Genomic DNA, 11,513 nt, shown 5'->3' with positions numbered 1-11,513 from the left:
GACCTAAGTTAACGGCGCCGTCAATAACGGTTTTGGTCGGGTCGTTACATAATCAACTATCAGTTAGACACACTAATGCAAGACCTGGTACGCTAAGACCACCGCTCTGATACCAACTCTAACAACCCGTCCTAATCCATCTGGACGAATACATTACATTTGGTTACATCGCGAGGTACTTGACCTCTATATGATACATTTTACAAACACTGCATTCGTTTTTAAAAGATAAACTTTCATTTCATCGAAAGTTGACAGGCATGCATACCATTTCATAATATATCTAAACTATAAATGACTTGATAATATTCTTGATAAACTCAATGACTCGAATGCAACGTCTTTTTGAAATATGTCATGAATGACTCCAAGTAATATCTCTAATATCAGCAAATGCACAGCGGAAGATTTCTTTCATACATGAGAATAAACATGCTTTAAAGTGTCAACCAAAAGGTTGGTGAGTTCATTAGTTTATCATAATCATTCATTTTCATCATTTTAATAGACCACAAGAATTTCATTTCCAGTTCTCATAAATATACGTCCCATGCATAGAGACAAAAATACCATTCATATGGATTGAACACCTGGTAACCGACATTAACAAGATGCATATAAGAATATCCCCTATCATTCCGGGACATCCACCAGACATGATAAAACAACATCGAAGTACTAAAGCATCCGCTACAAGGGATGGGGTTCGGTAGGCCGAATAGATCTATCTTTAGGATTCGCGTCAATTAGTAGACTGATTTACTAATTCTTAGGTTACCAAGTAAAAGGGGCATATTCGGCTTCGATCATTCAACCATATAATGTAGTTTCGATTACTTGTGTCTATTTCGTAAAATATTTATAAAAATTGCGCATGTATTCTCAGCCCAAAAATATAAAGGGTAAAAAGGCAAATGAAACTCACCTAATGTATTTTGTAGTAAAAATACATATGACTATACTGAACAATGCAGGGTTAGCCTCGGATTCACGAACCTATATCATTTATATATTTATTAATACACATAATTGTAATCGAACAAATATATTACTATTAGTGATGTACTTTATATATATATATATATATATATATATATATATAGTAGATTAATAAGTTTCATTATATATACTTTCATTTTTATATACAGCTATATTAATATAGTTAAGTTATGTGTATTAAATATATTTATATATATATAATCTTTATTTTTGTGCTTATAGCTTTAATAATGTCATTAAAACTTTTATTTTCATAATCGTAATTATTTTAATATTAATGATATAGATAATACTGATAACGGTAATAATGATAGTTTTAGTGAAAATAATACTTTTAACAATTATGGTAGCTTTTAATAGTTTTTAATAGAAATTTCAGTAATTATACAGTATTACTAATATTAATGTTTAACTGATAAGCCTATTAATGATACATTGTATTATTACTAATAATAATGTTAATATTAATAATAATACCTATGTTAATGATAATAATAATAATAATAATAATAATAATAATAATAATAATAATAATAATAATAATAATAATAATAATAATAATAATAATAATAATAATAATAATAATAATAATAGTATTAGTTACAAAAGTGATACTAATACTAATATTAATGAGAATAATGGTAACTTGTATTATTTTTGTAATAATAATAATAATAATAATAATAATAATAATAATAATAATAATAATAATAATAATAATAATAATAATAATAATAATAATAATAATAATAATAATAATCCTAATCATAATAATAATACAAATATCTAGTGATAATAATAATTTTCATACTGGTATTTATATTTGTAATAAATGAGAATTTTTATCATAATACATATTTTAGCAACAATAATATTAATAGTTAATATTCGTAATACTTAATAATAATAATAGTTCTAATTCTTAATGATTATAATAACATTAATGATAAATATAATAATAACAATAATAATCATAATAACAATACTACAATAATAATAATGATAATAATAATAATAATAATAATAATAATAATAATAATAATAATAATAATAATAATAATAATAATAATAATAATAAAGAATTAGATTAGAAAGTATACCCCTTTTAATAGCTTTTATAAAAAGAATGGTCCAAACAAGATTCGAACCCGTGACCTCTCGTTAACCGACCCAATACCCAAACCATCCAAGCTATTCTATTTTTCTGTTATTGTACCCGATCTAAATTCATTTAACCCGTCTGGTTTTCTGATTATTCTTTCTTCTTCACCAAATCAAAATCGACCAAAGATCATACTAAGGTTTTAACAGGTTTTAAAATTCGAATCATATAAGCAATTAAAATAGAAACGTTCCTTAGTGAGTAATTGAATTAATTTAAAACAGCAAAAAGGAAAAAAATTAATAAAATCAAACTGTAACTAAAAAGACTCGATGAACAACTAAATTCGTGATTTTGAATTACAAGAGGTTTTAGCTTTAGATTTCTACATGAAATATGTGGTAAACCTTTCTTAGAAACTATCTCAATAATTAATTGAACTTGAAACACAACAAAGAACTCGAATTTCTTCATAAACAAATCGGTTGACTTTTGAAACCAAACTTTGACTCTTCGAATTCGCATTCGATATAATGAATTGGATCGTGATATTTTGCAGATAGTTTGTTTAAAAGATTCCTAACACAACTGAAATCATAGATTTTGAAAAACTAAAATGAATTCGAGCTTTTGAAAAAAAAAAATTACAGGTACAGAGTTTTTGTTTTCAGTTTCTATTAAAACCTCTTTTAAATTCCCCAATTGCAGAAGTGATTAGCTGTATATATAATGAGGAAAATCAAAAATTTGATGCAGTAATACCATGTGATTAATCGTTGTTTGGTATTGAAAATGAGGTCGACCTTTTCCACTCTAGCAAACAAGAAGTACAAGGGTGGTTAATCAGATGGAGAAAACAAAAGAATAAAAACAGATAGGTATACTTAATCGATTGTGTATCTGTAATGAATTTTATAGGTAATTTAGATAAATAAATAATAATAATATTATTAATTATAATACAGATAATAAAAAGAATCCTAATAATAATAATAATAATAATAATAATAATAATAATAATAATAATAATAATAATAATAATAATAATAATAATAATAATAATAATAATAATAATAAATAATGATATCAAAATAACACTAGAAGTAGTAAAATTAATGATAAAAACAATAAAAGTGACAAAAATGAAAATAATAATAATAATACTGTTGACAAAGAAAATAAAAGCAAATAATCATAATAACTTAAAATTATAATTTTACTACTAATTTTAATGATAACTAAATGTATTAACTTTATACTTTATATTAAATAATTGTATACTGATATTAACATTAATATTAATAATGAAAGCAAATATAATAATATTGATATAACAATTTATACATATCAAATTTCATATATATATATATATATATATATATATATATATATATATATATATATATATATATATATATATATATATATATATATATATATATATATATATATATATATATATATATTAAACTAATCTATTAATAATACAGATATCAACATTGATAATGAAAGTAATATAATTACTATATTTCAACTTATGAATTAATATAATTATATTCTATTAGTGATGTAATACCTATAATTACATATTTGAATACTTAATATTTAAACATATTAGATATATTACAACATACATATAATATTAATTGTGTACAGAATTCATATATATATTTATATAGTTATTTTAATAATATCTTATTTATTTTTAATTTACTTTCCATGTTTAAATCAAATGATTAAATGGTATTATATTAATACACATATACATATATTTATTTACATATATATATTTATTTACATAATTATTTACACATCATTATTCGTGAATCGCCGGGAGTTGGTCGAGGTTCAAATGCTTATATGAATACAGTTTAAATTGTTTTGTGACTCAACATTACAGACTTTGCTTCTCGTGTTGAAATTATAATAAGATTAGATTTAAATTTAGTCAGAAATTTTCGGGTCGTCACATTTACTACTTATGTAAGATTTACTAATTATACAGTATCTAATTGAATTATTACATATAATAATACTTATACATAGAATTCCTATATATTGATTTGTATATTTATTACAACATACATATTATATTAATTATGTATAGGATTCATATATATATATATATATATATATATATATATATATATATATATCTGTATATCTTTATTTTTGTAACATCTTAATGATTTTGTATATTACTCTACATATTTAATTCAAATGATTAAATGGTATTATATTAATTCAACTTAATATATACACTTATATTTATATTTATATATATTTTTTTATTTACTTATTTGGTCGAAAATTTCTGGGTCGTCACATAACATCTTTGAGATGTATACGCTTGATAATCATTTTATACTAAATCTTGTGGTTCAAATACATACTTTACAAATATACCTATGATTTCACCAACGTTTTCGTTGACAGATTTTTCTATGTTTTTCTCAGGTCCTTGAATGCTAAGTGATACATGCTTCCGCACTATACTTTTTGATACTTGCTTGGATGTCGAGTATACATGCATACGTGGAGCGTCTTTTGACTTATTCTTAAATTGTGTCGCATATGTTTCAATTATACTTTAAACATTGTAATGTAACTAGTTGTTGAACTATTTTGTAAACCTTAAAACATCCTCACTTTTGAAATGAATGCGATATATTTTGGTCAAACGTTGTTTTAAAAGAATTATGACCACGTAACGGGACCTAAGTAGACGGCGCCGTTAATGACGAATTTGTCGGGTCGCCACAACAAAGTCAGCTCATTTCTTGCCTATTAAGGAAACAGATTTGATGGAGAAGCTTACCCGATTGTATTTGAAGGAAATTGTTTCTAGACATGGTGTTCCTCTATCTATTATTTTTGACCGAGACAGTCGATTTATATCGAGGTTTTGACAATCCTTACAGGAAGCTTTGGGTACTAAGTTGCATATGAGCACCGCTTATCATCCGCAGATGGATGGTCAGAGTGAAAGGACCATTCAAACATTGGAAGACATGTTACGAGCGTGCGTTATTGATTTTGGTAATGGGTGGGATAGATATTTGCCGTTGGCTGAGTTTTCTTATAATAACAGCTATCATGTAAGTATTAAAGCCGCACCATTTGAAGCTCTGTATGGTAGAAAGTGTAGGTCTCCTATCTGTTGGAATGAGGTTGGGGATGCTCAACTCATAGGCCCAGAGATTATTCAAGAGACTACCGAAAAATTGTACAGATTAAAGAAAGATTGAGAACCGCCAGAAGTCAGCAAAAGAGTTATGCCGATAAGAGAAGAAAAGATTTAGAATTTCAAGTTGGTGAGCGTGTTATGTTGAAGGTATCACCTTGGAAAGGTGTGGTTCGATTTGCTAAAAGGGGAAAGTTGAATCCTCGTTTTGTTGGACCGTTTGAAATTACCGAGAGAGTTGGACCCGTGACTTATCATTTGAAATTGCCACAAGAACTCAGTGCCGTTCATGACGTTTTTCATGTATCGAATTTGAAGAAGTGTTTGGCCGAGGCCGATGAGACTATTCCTCTAGACGAACTTCATGTTGATAAACAACTCCATTTTATTGAGGAACCTGTCGAGATTATGGATCGAGAGGTTAAGACACTCAAGCAGAATAGAATTCCTATTGTCCGAGTTAGATGGAACGCCATACGCGGACCCGAGTTCACTTTGGAGCGTGAAGATCAGATGAGGCATAAGTACCCGCATTTGTTCCCAGATGCCGAGTCAACCCCTGCACCTGCTTAAATTTCGGGACAAAATTTCCGTAACGGGAAGGTACTGTCACGACCCTACTTTTTTCCGTTATCTTTTACCGTTTATTATTTAACGTCCGTTAATTGTTATTCATGCCACGTCATTTCTATGACCTATATTATTATTGTATGATAATATACTATTTATTATGTGTTAAATGAATATTTGTATTCATACTTTAAAATGTACGTTTATACGAATCGTGGATTACTATCCGGCGAATCTTTTCGGTTTTCAAACCAACGATCATACTTTTGGGATTTTTAAATCCAAATTATTTTAAATATGATATTTTAATGTCATATGATTATATATAGTGTTTATATATTTTATTCGTCACTTATTTATTAACTCTCTGAAAAATCAATCGCGTAATACGTTTTCGCGTTTCGGGCTTCGGTCGGGCGTTCGGGCTAAAAGCAAATCACCATATAACAAAAATTTGGCCCAAAAATGGGGCCCACCCCACACCATTCGGCCGAATACCCCATGGGGAAGGGGTGTTATCTCATTTTTGATTTTTACATTCATTTTAACACATTTCCTAAAACCTAAATTTCTCTCTAGCATTTGTCTCCTCTTCCTTTTTCTTTTTCCTTGGCCGTCACCCAACCTCACACCATCATCATCATCTTCAATCAATTATAGCTTGGATCAAAGGGCTTTACACATAATCGGATTCTACACAACGATCTCTACGAGTTCATACTCTTTGATTCTTGATTAGGGTATAAACCCTAACCCTAACTTTTTGATTTTTCTTTAATTTTTCTGTTTTTATATATTATTGTGATAGTATAGTGCTTGTATGTTGTTGGATTGTTGATTGTATGCATAGAATCACTCGTTAATTCATGATTTCGGTTTGATTGATTTTGGACAACGGATTATTTGATCATTTCTGTAAACTTAACTGATGTTTTTGTTAAATTAAAGTGTTTATATGTGTTCCTCTCATCGATACATTAATTTTAGACTCCGTATTTGTAACATCCCGCGTTTTTCCGTTAAATTTATTTTAACACCGTCTTTTTTTTTTAAATAATATCTTTCGCGATTTAAATTTGTATCTTCATTAACTAACGTTCATAATATCCTCGTTATTTAAATATAACGTCACCCGTTTACTCGAGCGTTTTTAAAATATTCGTTTGGATAATTCCCGCACCCGACTACAAACTCGAGGGACCATTTTTGCCATATGGCCAAACTAATCACTAGTAGTTGACTAAGTCAACTACTTCTCCACCATTCCCCACATTTTTAATTTCTTTTCTTTCTTCTTTTCTCTCAACCAAAAACTCAAACCTTAAATTCTTCATCATCTTCAATCATCATCCAAATTCAAGCAAGGAATCAAACATCAAAACAAATTGTACTTTTGGAATCCTCGTTTCATCCTCTTCGATTTGATACCAACCTCATTGATTTTGGGTAACATTTCTAAAACACTAAATTTCTCTAAATTCGTTTTAATTACTTGAAATGTTGTTAGTTAGTGACTATGGCTCGTGTATAACATGAATATATGATTTGTTTGCTTGATTTGTTGATTTTGGTGTAACTAGCTTGAAAATGAAAATTGTATGCTCAATCTTTGATTTGGATGATTAAAGGTTGTTAGATTGTTAAAGTTCATGTTTTAAAAGTGTTACTAGCATCATTAGCTTCATGTTGATATATAGATTGATCAAAGAAACTTCAAAAACGTGATTATTGATTTTGGTGTTGCTTGACTAGGGTTTGCTAGTTCTTGAAATGAATTTTTGGATGCTTGAATGCCATGAAATGTTAATTGTTAGTGATTAGTTGTAATGTATGCTTCATTACCTTCAAAACGGCATATCATATGTGTAAATTGGATTCCCGGAACTTAAAATGCATATTGATGAACTTGAGGCTTTGAAATGAGCGTTTATTGATCACATGACGAGAATTCGATTGTTGTAAATGATGTTTTTGTTTGAGGATTTGTGTTTAGTTGTGTTCCTTGTCAAAAGAGCTTTCCAACGGTATAAGATACGTCCTCTAATTGTTTGCGGTTTGCGTTTTGCGTTTGTTTGAAGTTTTGACCAAGACTTGAACCTTGAAAACGACCTGACACCAGACCATGTGTTATGTCGCGGCGCGACACCCCTTGCCGCGGCGCGACATTTGCCTTGTCCAGATTCTGTCCAACTTTTCCATTCTATCAAAAATGTTTGCCATGTTCTAGACCTCCAATTCACATGCAACTTGTTTTAACATGCTTATATATGAATAACTAGCATAGAAAATTTGTCCGAGACCCGACCCGAACGTGTTGACTTTTTCGTTGACTTTGACCAAGTTTGACTTTTAGTCAAACTTAACCAAACTTTTATGCAATCTTCCTAACATGCTTTTATACTTGTATCTTGCATGAAACTTGACAATTTGCTTCACATGCTACATAATCGAGTCGTGTCGAGCCATATGACTAATTGAACAACTTTGACCCTTCGTGACTATCGTTATTGATACAACCTTTGTTTAGGTCGAGACTAGCGTTGTCCTTTGCGCACATTACTTGTTGAAGTACCTATTTACACTTGCAATCAAAGGTGAGATCATAGTCCCACTTTTACTCTTTTATATAAACTTTTGGGATGAGAAAACATAAACATTTCTTTTGAACTAAGCGAACACAAGAACGGGAAAACAAACATTCTACATACGAGTTTAGAACAGAAATCCTCAATCCGATTATCATTAGTTACATCAGATGGTGTAAGCGAGAACTTATGTTATATGGCCATATGGGTTTGACAGCCCTCATCCTTGACGGTTCGCTACCGTCTACGGGTGAAATATATTTTCGAGAAACAGTGTAGTTCTAGCACTAATTTATGGGGTATTCAACGGACGGAATGTTAAGCTTTGATAATTGGGTGCTCGTGAATATTAACTTTTAGAATGTACTATTATCATTTCAATTTTGCAAATCTTGTGGTTCGGCTTACTTTACTTTTACTCAACTACTTACTTAAACCTATGATTTCACCAACGTTTTCGTTGACAGATTTCTATGTTTTTCTCAGGTCACTACACGATATGTGAAACATGCTTCCGCTTACTATATGATACTTGCATTGGATGTCGAGTATACGTGCATTTCATGGAGCGTCTTTTGACTTACCTTAAACTGTGTCGCCTAGATTTCAATCGTACTTATAACGTTGTAACTTAACTTTTGGTTGAACAATTCTTGTAAACTTTGAAACAATCCTTATTTTGAAATGAAGGCGACATATTTTGGTCAAACGTTATCTTAAAGACTTATAATCAGGTAATGGGACCCACGTAGTCGACGCCGTCACTTGACGATTTGTCGGGGTCGCTACAAGTGGTATCAGAGCCTTGGTTGTAGGGATTTAGAGTTCATTTGTGTCAACCCCGAGTCATAGGGTACATAGGTGAATCTAGACTACAACCGGCATATAGACTGAAGTAGGAATTACTTGACTATTTGTGCATTTATACTCGAACTCTTCTATCATATCTGACTCGTATTCGATCTTGATCTTACGTTGATAAATTTTGTTGATGCGCCACCTTGACTTTATGAAGTAATGTTAAATGCACATGAGAATCAGGGTAATATAATTTCCGGGATTATATTACGGTGATTCACATGGACGTTCCGACATTATGACATAAAGAATTTAAGGCGAGTCAAGGAAAATTTTTCTCTCTATCCTTATTCCATACTCCGGTTAGTATTGTTGAAAATACTAACCAACGATATTCTTGTGTCATGAAGGAACAATGGCTTACCAAGGTCAACACAATACTCCTCTCGAAACTCTGGAACAAACTCTTCAACGAATGATAACCACCGCCGTGGGTACGGCCGTGGCCGATCACTTTTCTAACAACAACAATCATGGATCCGGTAATTCAAGCGAAGGTTGCTCCTACAAGAACTTCATGAAATACAACCCTCCCACTTTCGATGGAACCGGAGGACCGGTTACTCTCAACCGATGGTTTGAACAAATGGAGACCGTTTTTAACACAAGCGGTTGTCGAGACCAAGATAAGGTCAAGTTTTCCACTCTCACTTTCACCGGCATTGCTCTCTCGTGGTGGAACAAGTACGTACAATCGGTGGGTATCGATGAAGCCCACACACTCTCATGGACCGAATTAAGAGAAAGAATGATCACCGAATATTTTCTGCGCGACGAGACTCGAAGGCTCGAACAGGGTCTAAGGAATTTAAAAACGGTCGGGAATGACCTCGGAGCTTATAATCAACGGTTTACCGAACTAGTCTCAATGTGTCCGAATCTCATGACTCCCGAATCCCTAAGAGTCGAACTTTACATGGATGGCCTCCCTAAGAGCATTCAACACGGGGTAATGGCATCCCAACCCACTAACCTACAAGAGGCTTTAACAAAGGCCCACCAAACTTTAGAAACGGTGAATGAAATGGAAGCACCGGCACCAATGGTCGAGAACCACTCGAGTAACAACAAAAGAAAATGGGAAGCCTCGCAACCAAGCAACCACAACAATAACAACCTCTCCAAGAAGCCTCTCACCCCCGGCGGCAAGAAAGGGTATGCCGGAAATCTACCTTATTGTAACAAGTGTCGCAAACATCATTTTGGTGAGTGTGGCAAACCATTTTGCATCAAGTGTCACATAAGTGGACATGTGGCCCATGCCTGTAAGAGTACCGCTACCGTCGCTCGAAAGGTGCCCAACGCACACAGGACGGGTGCTTGCTTCGAATGTGGCCAACTGGGTCATTTTAGGAATGTGTGCCCAAAGAAGAAATCAACCCCAAAGCACGCCGTTGAACTATCAACATCGACCCTTAGGATGCCCGAGACAACGATGGACTAGTCACGGGTACGTTTCTTCACAACAAACCGTATATTTCATACTTATTCGATTCGGTTACCGCTAGACGTTTTGTAACCAAGGCTTTGACTCGTGCTCTTTGCACTCCACCTTTTTCCCCTAGAACACTACTTAGGCAATTTAAGTGACCAACGGAAAATATTGTGTGCCTATATATTTTATCGGAGGATATACGTTAAGAATTTTGACTTGACACCTATAGAACTAAGGAGCTCAAAACCTATTCGTTAGAAAGAAATTGTTTCCCCGACGTCTTGTATAGATCATTGTGAACTAAGTAATTTTCGGTTGAAAACCGATACCCTCTTCCTTGTATCCATGACCTCATGATTATTGCATGAATCCCGTGTGCGTCCTAAATCGACCTCCGTTCCGGTTAGGGGAGACGATGTCTCCTAAGCCATCTTCCGAACTCACAACGTTAGTTGTAAATCTCTCTTAGTACCATTCGATTTATTTAGGACTCTGTCCGTATTCATGAACCTCCTAAACCACGTATGCAAACTTATCTAGACAAATCGGTTATCGTATTTATAGATGACATCTTGAGTTATTCAAGTAAAGAAGGAAAACGAACAACATCACCATCTTACGCTCGAACTTTTGAGAAAAGAGCAACTCTATACCAAATTCTCCGAGTGAGAATTTCTGTTGAACGAAGTACAATTTTCTAAACCATGATGTGAATGGTCTAGGCATTTCAATCAATCTCGAAATCAAGCCACATGTAATCAGGAAACTCCCCCGACTCAG

Source organism: Rutidosis leptorrhynchoides, chromosome 10 (assembly GCF_046630445.1).
Source record: "Rutidosis leptorrhynchoides isolate AG116_Rl617_1_P2 chromosome 10, CSIRO_AGI_Rlap_v1, whole genome shotgun sequence".
In the NCBI taxonomy this organism is placed as follows: domain Eukaryota; kingdom Viridiplantae; phylum Streptophyta; class Magnoliopsida; order Asterales; family Asteraceae; genus Rutidosis; species Rutidosis leptorrhynchoides.
This window is presented reverse-complemented; position numbering follows the sequence as displayed.